This window comes from Lissotriton vulgaris, chromosome 3_1 (assembly GCF_964263255.1).
Source record: "Lissotriton vulgaris chromosome 3_1, aLisVul1.2, whole genome shotgun sequence".
Classification (NCBI taxonomy): Eukaryota; Metazoa; Chordata; class Amphibia; order Caudata; family Salamandridae; genus Lissotriton; species Lissotriton vulgaris.
In genome coordinates this window covers 476,065,105-476,080,335 of record NC_141689.1, presented here as the reverse complement: position 1 = coordinate 476,080,335, position 15,231 = coordinate 476,065,105, and the positions used below count along the sequence as shown (strand labels likewise).

Here is a 15,231-nt window from a genome sequence, read left to right as displayed (position 1 = left end):
TCACGCTTTGCAAATGAACTTTACAATGAGTCTAATATTTTTGGTCACAAATACAGTTTATTGCGGGGAATTTTTAGTGGAAAAATAATTATAATTTAACTGAAGTTCAGCTTTCGAACTCTTGGAAAGCTCTGGAAATGGAGTTTCTTTTAAATCGGATGCAGCTCGAGGACATGACTATGAAAATGAAATGAAAATGAAAATAAATTTATTGAGCGCGATTGCTGCCCGGGGGCGTCCAAGCGCTAAGTTGTGCTGAGGCGGAGAGACCAGGGACGGAGGAATTAAGACACGAAGGATTTAGCGAACAGTAGTGTCTTCAAGTTTTTCCGGAATGAAAGCAGATTTGGATTCGATCGGAGTGAGAGGGGAAGGGCGTTCCAGAGTTTGGCAGTGTTTAGAGAGAACAGCCTGCCACCCGACCTGGCTCTCTTCACTCTGGGGACAACAGCAAGAAAGGCTTCCATCGACCTAAGGTTCCTGTTTGGGTGATAGGGGGTTACAAGGTCGTTGTTAATGGGTGGGCCTGTTTTCCAAAAGGCGTGATGTGCCATGCATAACGCCTTGAATACTACTCTCTGCCTCACTGGCAGCCAGTGGAGACTCTTCAGAGCAGGTCTGGCTGACTGGGATCGTGGAATCTGTAGCAGGGTGCGAGCTGCACAGTTTTGCACGATCTGTAATTTCCGGAGGGTCATTTCAGGAGCCTGACTACTAGTAAAAAATAATTATACTGAAATGTTGTCATTGTGCAATCCCAGTAATAACAGGCTATTACAATGATAGATCGTACTCAAACTATAGCCCTCAAAAGGGGAACGTCGTTTACGACGCAACTTTTAGCACGCAGTGCTATTACAACGCGGTTTTTAAATCGCATTCTATTACAACGCATGACTCTGGGGGGCGCTCAAGGATAGGGAATACTTTTAATTTACTTTCCAACACCTTCCCTAGTGTCAACGGGGACTGGTGTTGGAATAGTAAATTAAAATATTCACTATCCAACACCCCTTTCTGTTATGCGTTGTAAAAGAAAGCGGTATAAAAACCGCGTTGTTACAGCATGCGTGCTAAAAGCATGCGTTGTAACAACATACATCCCCCTCAAAAGGATAACAGGACGAGATGGCCCCGCAAGAGTGAGAACTACAGGTAACAGCAGATGTCTACTGCCAGTGTTTAATTTTGAATTTGCTTTTTCCCATATGTACAAACACAGAACTCAGCATAAATGTTTTTTGCGGCTTTTTATTCCAACTACTTTGGAGTTTTAAGAATAGGCCCAAACATTCGCACACTTACTCGTCCACAGAGTTCTAATAGGAAACGGGTTTCAAATAACAGTGGGGCAATATACAGATCGCTGAACTGCGCCTCTGGACCCTGCAGTTGGATGTGCTGACAGCAACTACTGGACAATAATACTGCTGACCAGAGCCGCTGGAAATTGGAGTGGCTGAGAGCCGCGTTGAGGCATGGCGATGCGGCGAAAAGAATGTTGCTGGTGTGGGGGACACCGGGGGACTCAAGAATATCACCGGACCCTCCTGACGATCTATTACCCTTCCGCACCTCCCGCGCTGACAGTTGTGATGCGGGTCGGAGTCCTGGCACTAGCAAGTGGGAGACTAAGGTGAGGGGCTGAAGTGGCAGTGGATTACTGAGAGGTCTACTGGCCACTATAGCGACTGCATTGCATTGAGTCCCACGACATTGTGCGCTGAGAGAGCGACAGCACTTGCCTCACTATGCAGTGGCAGCTTTGAGGGAAAATCGGAACCAGAGATCAACTGCCACCTGAAAGATTGGGTGTCTGTTGCCTTCTATAGAGAGCTGGGGCCTGCCCGCCATTAACGATCCTGCCTGGGGTGGGTCCCGGCTTAGCAACGGCTGCTACGCTGGCCTGGCATTTTCTTTGGGGGAATACCCAGCTGACCAATGAGATTTCCTCCCCAAGCGCCCCCCCCCCCCGCTGCGGATACGGGACAAAGTCTGAGGGCCCGCTATCTGTGCAGGAGGGAGAGCTGAGCTGATGCTGGAGATGGGGGCCACAAGTCTCTAATGTGCCTTGCGAAAGACCGCGTGACCTGCAACGCTCCTCAGTCTACGATTACACCAGGCCCCTCATTCGACTGCCATCACGAGCTGATCTAGGCCTCCCCACGGACGCACGTGTGTGTGTTTGTGTGTGTGCACCTGTGCGTGTATGAAAGACTATGTTCACATTTGTGTGTGCTTGTGCATGTCTGTGCGTGTGATGGTGTTGACATGTATTTGGGTGTTTTTTTATTAGAGCATGTGATTCTATGTATGCTTGTGTTTGTGCGAGCAGATGTTTGTGTATGTGTGCTTATGTCTGTGCGTGTGATGGTGTGTGCATGTATTTGAGTGTTTTTGTATTAGATCATGGAATTGTATGTTTGCTTCTGTGTGTGGATGTTTCTGTATGTGCGCCCTCAGTGCGCACATTTGTTGTGTGCTTGTGCATGTCTGCGTAAGATGGTGTGTGTGTGCGCATGTATTTGTGTGTACGTCCTTGGGTATTTTTGTTCTGGAGCATGTGATTGTATGTGTGCTTGTGGTTTTTTTGTGATAGTTTATGTATGTGCGTTTGTGCGTGTCTGCGTGTATATGAGAGTGAGCGCATTTGTGTGTGCTTGTGCTTGTCTGTGCGTGTGGATATATTTGGGTGTTTTTGTATTAGAGCACGGGATTTTATGTGTGCTTGTGTTCTTGGATGGTTCTTGCTATGGGCTTGTCTGTGTGCGTCAGTGTGCATATGAGAGTATGTACTCATATTGGTGTGCGCTTGTGCTTGTCTGTGCATGTGATGGTGTGTGCACGCTGGATTTGTTATTTTCTGGTGGCCACTGTCCTGGATATTGACTTTAACTGCATGATGCCTAACATTAGGCTGGCCACCAGTGTACAGGGTGTACAGTACAGTCCTCTGCCTGACCCCAAGATGGCTTCCATAGTGGTCCCCTACATGTTGTTTTACTTCCCTGGGACAACAATTGGACATTGACCAGACCTTTAACCTATCCCCTAACCTGCCTACACATCAGGACTTGGAACCTGTGGAACCTACCACAGACTGTTGAGACCTAGCGATTTGGCTGATGCCCGGTGGAGCTACCATATAGCTAAAGAGAAGATGGGTTGTGGACTTCCCCTCCCTGCAGTCACCTACCCAGCCGGACCTTGGGCAGATTTTCCCCTCATCTCTACGTCCTGTCTTCCTCCTACCCCTTTACCCTATCCCCTTACCCTTCCTGCTCCATTCACCTTGTCCCCTATGTTCTTTATATGCTTTTCCTGATACTTATGTAACTTTTAACTGATGTAATTTGCAACATTATTGACCCTCATGTAAAGCGCTCTGATTCCATCGGGTCTAGCCAGTGCTATATAATAACTCATTAATTACATTTGTTCCCATTTAGTACTCTTTCTCCCTTTGTCTACCTCCCTAGCTCCTTTCCACTCTCCCCTGAATCTCTCACCTTGCCTGCTAGTCTGCCTAGCCCCCTGTCCTTTGTGCCCTTTGACTAAGCACTCCTTCTCTCCTCGTTGGGGAAAGATCCAGTATTTATACTCTGGAGTCTCAGCAAACCCGCTGAGAGAGTCCACTGCGCCAAGGGAGCCACTCAAAGCTGAGGTATGGTATGGCACCCCATGTCAAAGCACTCCCTCTCCCCTTTTTGGGGAAGAATCTAGTATGTAGGACTTGGAGTCTCAGAGACCCCTCGGAGAGAGTCCACTGCGTAAAGGGAGCCTCCACAACAGAGATAGAGAAGTGATACCAGTTCCCCTGGGATCACAGCTTACTGGACTATGGACGTTGCTTTGACTCGTCTACCGGTTTGTGTCCCTATCGCCCTTTCCCTCCTCTTTCCTTGCGATGTCCTTCACCCTCCTCTCCTCTTTCCAGCCTTCATTACCTGTCTACTTCCCCAGCTCCTTCCCCCTCCCCTGAATCTTTTCCCTTGCCTGCTTTTCCCCCTTTGTATTTGTGCTTATTGTTTATCTTGACCTTACAAGTGTATGTAACCTGTAACCATGAACTGATGCTCATGTAAAGCGCTGTGATACTTCCGGGTCTAGCCAGCGCTATATAAAACCCTTACAATAAAAAAATTTAAATAAAAAAATGACACACATAAACTCGACCAACCTATGCAGGATAAATTAAAAGAATAAAAGTGGAAAAAAGAAAGCACGAAACTGACTAAATGTGTCAGGCCTATACTTACACTATAAAACAAAATTAAAAATAGCACTGGGTGATATATTTGCAATGGTATTGTGCAGTATATAATTGTTTCAAAGTTAAACTATGGTCACCATATTTAGAACCAACGTGCTGGCCATCTTAGTGAAGTAAAAGAATGATACACTAAGTAAATATCACAATGGACAACCATATTGGAATGGTATTGTGCACACTGCACAGTTGTTTATTGATCCATGATGGTGAGCATAATGCTTTTAAATGTGGCCACCATCTTCAATGGTAAAATATTGGCACCACAGACCACTCCAAGATGGCCCCCGGTTTACAAGCAGCAGCTGCACAGGAGATGGAGCACTTGAGATATATAAGCGGCAGGCAAGCACCAGGAAGCTGTAGGCTGCTCAAAAAAACAACTACAAAAATAATGTATGAAATGAAAAGGGACCTATGAAAGGGGTCAATGGAAAACTTAAAAGATTAGGCACACTCATTTTCTGACACTAGGCTGGATTATCACAGTCAAAGTCATATAGCTATCCGAAAGAGCTTACTAACACAGCTTTGGAATCAGAGACGTGTGCGAACTCGTAGACAAGCTCTGTTGATGAGCTTTAAGGGAGAAGACATCCAACTAGCATGTAGGCTAGTGCGCTTTATGAAATTAGTCAACACGGCCCTAAACCTAGCGGTTAGTAATTAAATTTGTCTTATTGTGAATGGCTTCTGCTCTTCAAGACTATTTCCCTTTGATAACCAAAGTCACAATTGATCGTGAAAAACCTTTTTCTCTAATGCATAGTACTGTACTACCCGCATGGTTCTTCTTTCACCTTTTTAACTTTTCTAAATGTTTTTTTAAAATTGCTTTTTAAAGGCTTTATTCGTGTACTTTTCTCTTTCTTGTTTTTTATTGCCTAATTGCAAAGATTATTAATCATGCAATAAAGATTATTATTATTACAGTCAAAAATCTTCACCCCACAGTTTTTCATATAGAAGTAACCAAAATCAAAAACACTGCATGCTAAGGTAATCTGTGCGATTTCATGCAACAAAAATACCTTTCTACAGACTTAAAATGGTGTAATAAAAATACACACTTAAAGACCCATTGGAATTAATATTTCAGGCCTACAGCATTTAAACCTGGCAGGTTTATGATCAAAGAATTACAAATATGCACAGAACAATGTCAAAACAATATACAAACTTTCCTACTGGGGCTGATAAAGATTGCTAAATTCCAAATATTCTACCCGAAAGCCAACCCATCGCTTACTACAGTAATCTGTGAGATTCCATATAACCAAGCACTTCCTCAACCTTTCACGCAGTGTAATGCTTCCTTACTTTTAAAAGCTTACTGTCTTTAACATAGCCTTTTCAAAATAAATACATCAGGCCTATTGCCTTTGTCGTAACTTTTCATATTGGAGTGGAGAAGTGTGGCTCAATGGTTAGAGCGGCAGACCCTGATGCAGAGGTCTAGCCCGGGACCAGGGTTCAATTCCCCGCCTCGGCGGGTCTGGGCTCAAAATTCCACGGACCGGATAATTCTCACCTCGGTGCCTATTCCAATCATGGAGTCCCACTCTGCAACTCTGGGCAATAGCTTGCTTAATCTCCACAACGGCTTCCACAACGAAAAGGATGCCTGGCTTCCACCTTGGGGGTGCCCCGCAGTGGACGCCTCACAGGGAAAGCCAGGAGGGGTTCCACAGCGGTATTCGTACAAGCGCCTTGAGACCCTTGCGGGTGAGTAGTGTGCTATACAAATATCAATTTACAATTTATATTAAACAGACGAGATCCATGGCATTGGACATATCGTTTCTCAATAAAGCAATCAGGCCTGCCTCCTTAATCACTGGCTTGTCACCATTACCAATCCAGGTGTACTGTAGTGCACTCAAGCTTTGTCGCAAGTCAAGCATTAGCCATACAATCACAAAATTATAAATCTATACAATATATAGACTGTCTCATAAGAGAGCCTAAAAAGGTTTTTATCACTGTACAAATCTTCTACTAACCCCAGGGTTTGGCACAGGGGCTAACCAGCACGAAAAGCCAGGGTTACTAAGATAATCTGTGAGATTTATTATAATGAAATGTAACGTAGTGTAATAATACGCCTGCCTTGGTGCTGATTGGCTTTAACATATGAATGTAAGTAAATAAATCCGCCCTGCTGTCTTTGTTGTAATTTTTCATAATAAAAAGAACAGACTTATAGCCTTTATCATTGGTTTGTCACCATAATAGCTCAGTTCTGCTATAAAGAGCATATTTTAGCTTTCCAAGAAGGCAAATGTGCAATGGAAGCCCTTGTTTTCAGTGGATGCACACACGTCCAATGAAATGCTTTACTCAAGTCAGTCAACAAGTGGGTGGAGCCAAAGCACCTCATTCAGTAGAGTTATTTGCCTACTGATCACACAAATTTAAGCGGCAGCTGCACTGTCAAGCAAGACCATAAAACATTTTTTGTTTAGTTGCGGCACGTTAAGAATGCAAACTTTACCTTGGAAACCCAAAAGCAAGCATGGCAATGTACAGCACAGACTTGCCTGCCCAGTAGTCGATGTGGCTGGCACCTATTAAAGTCTATCCGGTGAAAGGAGGAAATACGATTTTTAAAACTTAATAAGACACCCAGCTCAGTCCACTCAGCTCCCAAAGCAGACGCTTCTGTGAGCTGTGGCCAGGTCTCCGCTGCCTGTGTTCTGCCGTGTTTGAGGCCAAACGTGTCCATGTCTAAGAGAGAATCTTACTGCCAAATGTCTACAGAATCGACCTCGTTTCCACCATAGTCATACACAGTTTAGAATGCTTTCAGCTAAAGTAAGACAGATGTTTAAAAGTAGAAATTATAATGTGAACTTGAAAAGTCAAGTCTAAGCCTGTTCACTAAATGTAAAAATTTGGAGAGACAATGTGCACTATTTATCCTTAAAATCTACCATGGATTGAGGTGCACAATGGGGTCAGTCATGTCCATCAAACACGATTAAAGTCAACCCAGCCTCTATGATCTCAAGTTCCTCCGAGTCCCTGAATTACACGAGTCGTCGTCCGATTATATTGTTCGCTGAACAAGGTCTGACATACAAATATTGAAAAAAAATCCAACCATTTCAATAAATTAAATTCAGCACAAGAGCCTGATGAGACACATGCTGAAGCAGTGAGAGCTACACTTACACAGGGGTTACACCACTGGTGGCTACAACACAAACGCAGTGAACTGTGAGCCTACCTACACATCAAGTGAAACAGAGCTGGTCAAGAGTTTATGGTGACCCAGGTTCTTATCTGGACTTCATCATGTGCCCGAAACCACGTTATACTTGCTGAATCAGTGTATCCCCCAAAGGCCCAGGGTCCCACTAACAAACATTGGGAGCACCTAGAAAGAGGCTAAACACCGGTATTGAAACCAGCCATACGCAAACACTGTACTACTTTTTATTAAGTGATTCTCCCTGCTTGGTACATGATCTGGAAGCACTACCTCTATCCTGCAGGGCAGAACTGGAGCTGAGAGGCGCCCGGTAAGGGAAACCTGGGCATAGAAAGAACAGAGTAAGAATAAGAAAAACAACTGCTTCCCACGATTAATAGCTGAAATATTTAACAAGGGAAATGGGAAAAAAACAACATATCTATACGTCGTCTTAGCACTGTTTGATTAAAAAAAATTCAAAATTAGTTGTCATTCTTTGGGATATGAAAATCATTTTTAAGAAAAATATTTTAGAGAAAGTTTCACAAAAATTACTAAGACATTTTCAAATAAACATTAAAGAATGGAGAAATGTCATCATAAAGAACATTATCACTCTATTGAGAATTCCTAGCACAAAATCCATTTTCAAATGTATATGATGTAAAAGGTCTTCTTCTCCAGCTCTATCCAGGATACTCAAACCTCACAGTAAGTCCCTACAAAACATGTATTACCCTTCCCAAACATACACAACAGAAACAGACATACATATCACAAAATAGTTATTGTTTATTTCCACAAAGTAATTTATCACATCAACCATGAATCATGATGAATTGGTAAGAACAGCTGTCACAAATGCCGCTAACAATGTGTTATTCGGCTCAAGCTTTCTCCAAAGCTATCATAAATCTCAGCAATGTCTCTCTTAAAATTAGGTGCACAGTTTTATTAACAAAAATACGTTTCTATGAAGGAGAAATAATGATGCACATATACTCAAGATTACAATTGCCAGAAGATGCATCACCTCCACACTGGTTAATACAAACGAAAACGTATTGCCAAAATGTGAATGAAACAGCAGCATGCACGTGATCCATTGCTGGAAGAATTTTAGCACAATAAATCGCAAAATACTTTAAAATCAAGCAAAGAATCGCCACTGATAATAAAATAACAATGTGAAATGAATCCTGCAGCTGAAGCATGCCACAGCCAGCCAGGACTGAGAAGCCTGCCACCCGGCCCTGGGAACCGCACCCATACCTACGGACCACGCACGTAACCTGGGCTTCATCCTGGACTCCTCCCTCTCGATGACCAGACAAGTCAACGCCGTCTCATCTTCATGCTTCAACATCCTACGCATGCTCAAAAAAATCTTCTGTTGGATCCCCACCGAAACAAGAAAGACGGTCACCCACGCACTGGTCACAAGCCGACTGGATTACGGAAACACCCTTTACGCCGGAACCACAGCCAAACTACAGAAAAAACTACAACGCATCCAAAACGCCTCAGCCAGACTCATACTGGACATCCCCCGTCAGGCTCACATTTCCGGTCACCTGAGGGATCGCCACTGGCTCCCCGTCAACAAGAGAATAACGTTCCGGCTCCTCACCCACGCACACAAAGCCCTCTACGACCTAGGGCCCGAATGCCTCAACACGCGAGTGTCCTTCTACACCCCCTCCCGCCAACTACGATGGTCCAATCAAGCCCTCGCCGCAATTCCGCGCATCCATAGATCCACCAAGGGGGGAAGATCCTTCTCCTACGTAGCGGCCAAAACCTGGAATTCTCTTCCCACCCACCTCCGCCTTACACAGAACCACCTCTCCTTCAGAAAGCAACTAAAAACTTGGATATTCGATAAGTAAAGTACCCCCCTCCCTCAAGCGCCTTGAGACCCTCTGGGTGAGTAGTGCGCTATACAAATTTTTGAACTTGAACTATAGTCAAGGTGGTGGCAGGTCTTGTTCCTCTGCTGCTATCACACACAGCACCAGCAGCCCCGCCATTTTCTAGCAACACCTTGGCAGGAGGAGAAGGAAAGGCACTGCATGTTGCGGAAGGCATGCCCGAAGGACTTCCCATCTAGAAGGGGACAGACTGGTCACTAGATACTGATGAGGGGCATTGGAAGACATCCAGTCCTGCCCTGGAGAGCTGCTCCCTTTAGATTCAAAGATACCCACTCCTTCTGGGGTGGCTTTCTCCACCTTCTACACAATGAAGTGTGTTATCTTCCACAATCCAGCAGTTATAGTTCGTGTGGGTTCTCCCCCTCGACAGCTGGCTTTCTGCTGCTTCACTGGGGCAAAGAGGGGGGGCAGCTCCTGGCACAGTCAGATGTCAGAGACAAATTCTCAGATACATCCGTCTCCGCTCTTTCCGGTGCTGTCCTTGCATCAGGCATAGAGCAGTCTCTCTCCCCCAGAGATGTTCCGCATCAAAGTGATCGGGAAAACAACTGGGGCACAGCAGCATGACGTAGACTGTCACACGCGGGGGGCAGTAACTAAATTAACAATTTACAGAAGCGCAATGGAGAAATATGGATCTAATAATGAGTAAGAAGGGGAGGGGCCTGGCTGCCGGGAGGTCTTGGAAGGCAAAGAAACATCTCGCTGAGATGAATGGCAGACGCGTTGCTGCCTGCCTACATGCTGATGCCTTTATTTGCATAATTAGAATCACAGCAGACTTGCTTACAGCAAATAAGCACTGAAGCGTGTCGCCACACCAATGCAAAAACAGACAGCCTCTACTCAGCATCGAACTACTGAACACTAAAGGGATCATTACTGCCAAATAGTACTCGCAGGTCAACTGTACGAAACACCGCTGCAGAGATATATCTCTCTCTCTGCCGTGGGTTAGACTCCATTGATACAGCTGATGGAGAGTGGCGTGTCTCAAACAGAGCTGTCCTGCTCTCCAATGATGTAGCTACCACTGTGGAAGTGCTGCTCATAAGGGTGACAAATAACAGAGATGAAGAATACCTGTATTACACAGTTAACCCACCAGTGGCAGCGGGATGAACTATTTTCTACTTCGTACTGCTGATACACTTTGGCAATTGAGAAAAATAACTTAAATGGTTGCATATTCTTGCACTCACCCCATACTTCTAATTTCACTTATCTAAGGCATACATTTTCTGAGAATTTGTATGAGAAGCATGTTTTTCCCAATATGTTTGAAACACGACGACAGGTACAACAGAGTTCTTTAATGTTTAATCCATAAGGCTTGACTAAAAAGAGATGAAACAATGAAAACAACAAATAATGTACTGTATTTAGGGTATAGTGATTGTTGTTGGTAGCATTTCTAAGGCGCGCAGCTGCCCCAGCCAAGGGGCGTCCCGGCGCCTGATCGGGTACCACAACACAACAGATCGATGCTGGGAAGGAGAAGAGGAATCATACAGCACTAGGGAACAGATAAGTTTTTATGGCACGCCTAAAAGAAGTGAGGTTGTTCAAGGCTCGAATATGGACAGGTAGAGAGTTCCATAGTCCTGCCGCTAGCACTTGAAAGGAGCGGCCTCCCATCCTACTCAGTCTAAACCGAGTACTGACCGCCAGATGGAGAGATTCCGATCTAAGAGACCGCGTAGGAACATAGGAGGTAACAAGCTTAGCAAGGGCAGGGGGAGAAGAGAGCTTCAAGATTTTAAATGTCAGGTAGAGGGCCTTAAATTTAATTCTCTGTCTGACCGGCAGCCAGTGGAGGGAGGTCAAAACTGTAGAGACAGAGCAATGTCTAGGAAGGCCGACGATAGCACGCGCCGCGGCATTCTGCACCCTTTGCAGTCTAGTGGCCTCCGCCTGATTCACTCCAAGCAGCAACGCACTCCCATAGTCCAGCCGAGAGAGAATGGAGGCTTGGACCACCAGTTGCCGAGTAGGGGGGTCGAAGAATTTGAGGACCGGTCTTAGCCCTCGCAGAATACCATAGCAGGTAGCTGCGACCTTCTTCGTGTGGCTGGTGAAGGAGAGTGTAGGATCCAGCCAGACCCCCAAGTTCTTAACTTCGGCAGCTGGGATGGGAGTCACCCCCAGTTCTGGAGGCCACCACTGATCTACCCAAAGCTCCGCCTGCTTTCCTAAAATCAGGACTTCGTTTTTTTGGCATTTAACTGCAAACAGTTAGTTCGCATCCAGTTTGCCACGGCTATGAGTCCTGCACGGAATCTGGGAGCGTTCACCTCGGGATCACCGCTGAGTGTCACCGCCAGCTGCGTGTCGTCGGCATACGATGTCATGGTAAGGCCACATTGTCTGACGACTGCAGCCAGCGGCTTCACATATAGGTTGAACAGAGTGGGGCTCAACGCAGAGCCCTGCGGAACCCCCAGCCCCAGAGGATGGAAAGAGGACTGACCAGGTGGAATAGCCACTTTAAAAAACCGGTCCGAGAGGAAAGAGCGAAACCATTGGAGAGCAATCCCCTCAATTCCCACTTCCTCCAGACGCCGTATCAGAATATCATGAGACACCGTATCAAACGCGGCGCTCAGGTCTAACAAAAGGAGCGCCGCTGTCTGCCCAGCATCTAGCACCGTTCGCAAGTGCTCGGTCATAAAGAGCAGTGCCGTTTCAGTGCTATGTTGTGCACGAAAACCATTCTGGCTCTCGTCTAGAATGTTATTACGAGAGAGATGGGCGGACAAGATGGAATTTACGTGTGCCTCAGTAACCTTAGCGGTCCAGGGCAGGAGGGAGATGGGACGGTAATTTTCTGGTAATAGGGGGTCAAGGTTAGGCTTCTTTAAGATAGGGCTGACCACTGCCTGCTTCCAGGAAGAGGGGACCACACCTGAAGTGAGCGAAAGATTGATCAGATCGAGGATAGGCTCGCGACATAGGGGAGGGAGGAGTCTGAGTAACTCTGGCTTCAGCGGATCTAATGGAGAACCAGATTTAATTTTGAGGCTCAGAGTGTCAAAAGTCTCCTCAGACATTACTGACAGGGAGGACAGGGTTTCATGAACCGTAGCCATCACCCCGGTTTGCTCAGTACCGGGCACAGATGATGTAAATCCTCGGTAGATTGCCTGCACTTTCTCCACGAAAAAGGATGCCAGACTTTCACAGTGAGAGTCCGTGCAGATTTCCGCCGAGATGGCCCGTTTACCCATAAGGTCTTTGAGAACCTTAAAGATTAATTTAGATGGATTGGGGCTATTCTGAAACTCCAAAGCATAGTGTGCGGCCCGGGTTTGACAGATTGCCCTGTGATAAATCTTAAGCTGGGTAAAGTACAAAGATTTCAAAGTGGGATCAAAGGATTTCCTCCACGCCCTCTCAGCTTGCCGGCACGTTCTCTTAAGCTCGGCAAGAGTATCGTTATACCATGGGCTGGGAACTTTAGCATGGCATTTCGACCAGCGCATCGGTTTCAGAGAGTCAAGGGCGGCCAGGACCCAGTTACGAAACTGCTCATATCCTTGTTCCACATTCAGCAGATTGCCCAGGGGATGTACCTCCAAGATCTTAAAAAACTCCTCCAGTTTGAGCTTATGCCAATTTCTTTTAAGGATCAGTCTGTCCACGGGTTTAAATTGTGGGTCATCTATAGGACATGACACTTTAACCAACAGGTGATCAGTCCATCCTACTACCATCGGGTCAGAGACCCTAGCCCGTTCCAGTGTGGTAAAGAAGGGGTCAAGGATATGACCTCCTATGTGGGTAGGGGAGGTAACTAGTTGGTTCATTTGCAAGGCTTCAAGGTCCGCTAGCAAGGTGTTGATAGGTGCTGATGACCTCTGATCAAAATGAATATTGAGGTCACCTACGATGTTAAAATTGGCACATCTTGGAGCTAAAGAGCTGACCACGTCAGCCAGAGCGGCCTTAAAGGCAGTGTCGTTACCTGGCGGGCGGTAGATAAGCATACCACTAAGAGTAAGCTGATGACTGAAGGCTACCTTAAAAGAAGCGCTCTCACACGCTGGTAAATCAAGAGCTTTCCATTCAGCCGGGAAGCAAGATTTTAATACCATAGCTATGCCGCCCCCTCTAGAGGTGCGGTTAAGAGTGAACACTGTGTAGTTGGAAGGGAATGCCAGATTGATTATTGCAGTATCCGCATCCTGCAGCCACGTCTCAGTGAGGAAAATGAGGTCAGGAGAGTCCTTTTCGATCATGTCACGTAAGGACTGATGGTGCTTGACCAACGACCTCACGTTCAGGCTCCATATGCTAAGTACACGCTCAGAGATGTTAGCACGTGTACTTGAGGCATCCCTGTCCCCGGAGCGCACCCCAGAGGGGGTGTCAAGAGACAAACTGCCACAGGCACAGGCATAAGGACCCGACATCGGGTGCCTAGCTGCACATCCAGCAACATTGTGAAAGGCGAACAATACTACTTAAGTTTGACTAGCACACCACAAAAGAAAAACAGAAATACGACAGGTTTTGTCAACGGCTACTATGTACTTTAACGGCTTTTGACTGTAAGACCCTCAGCGCCATTAAGCCCTCGGGCGAACACTGCACATTACACATTTTCATTCATCATTTATTCAACACAACAATGTAACAATAGTCCTGCAAAACACACCATACCCTATACACACCACATATTTCTGGAAAATAGAGAGAGATGGAGGCCCAGCGAGGATAGCACGATGGAGAGATAGCTCTGCCAGGCATTAATACATATTACTGGGTGGTCCAAATAATCACAATAAATGGTTGGGTCTTCTGTAACTCTGAGGAACCTACATTCCGGGTGGAGAGATTGGTAATAGAGCTTGAAGGTCATGTCAGGGATCTTTATAGTATCCCGAGACACGTTGCTCTTCCGGGACCCACCGGCATCATGTTTTCTCATTGGCATACAGCCACAAGGACCATGGGGTGGAAAGATAAAAACACACAAGCTACTCCCCTCTGGGACACAGCTAGCCTGGGTAACCTGGGAAACCTACCAGGGTTTGACAAATGTGACCTCATTGTCTCTCTCGGATGGGACACCCGTGGACACATGGAGACGCCATACCTTTATCCAACTTACAGCAAGACGAGCAACTGACACTAGTCGAAACATATTGTTAACTACAGGTGTGCCACGCATTGTGAGTGGTGTTGCCAAAGAGTGTGGTGCTCCCAGAATCCTCGACCCTGGAAAACAGACTCCTCGAATAACACATGCCTCGCTAAGCCACTTACCTAACATACCAAAAATGCCTTAATAATGCTCCCAACACCCTCACGTGACTGAAAGAGCGGTGGCACCAGGACCTGGGAAGTCTGGCGGATGATGAGTCGGCGGAGGCCCTGACTTCCTCTAGAGGAGTGCCAATATGGACGGGTTTCTGACTAGTCCAATTAAAGATCCTCCAGCGCTCCTACTACTCTCAGACCACACATGGGGAAATGGGTAAAAACCTCTAATGAAAGCTGCCTTCGAGGCTGTGGACACACCGGCACCTTTTACCATACACTATGGACTGTCTGATACGTCAACACTTCTGGGTGGCAGTGGTTCATGCATGGGCGAGGTGTGTGGAGGTTCCCTCATTATCTCGGCAAAGTGGTGTCTCATGAATGCCTGGGAGGGGCGGGCTGGCACCGCATAGGAGCTTACCTTTGGGTTGGCTGTCGCTTGACGGAATGTGGATATATCGTGGGGTGCGGAGCATGTACAGCAACTGGAAGATTGCAAATGAGATATGGAAGTGGTATGCTGGCCAATAAGGTAGTGTATGGAGGGCGAGGATGCCCCCAAAAAA

General features: G+C 46.2%; 1 protein-coding gene across 1 annotated transcript in view; it reads right to left on the bottom strand.

Moving 5' to 3' along the window:
* Positions 1-15,231, bottom strand: part of ERBIN (erbb2 interacting protein) — a 710,182-nt gene that overhangs the window by 175,654 nt on the left and 519,297 nt on the right. The window lies entirely within an intron of this gene.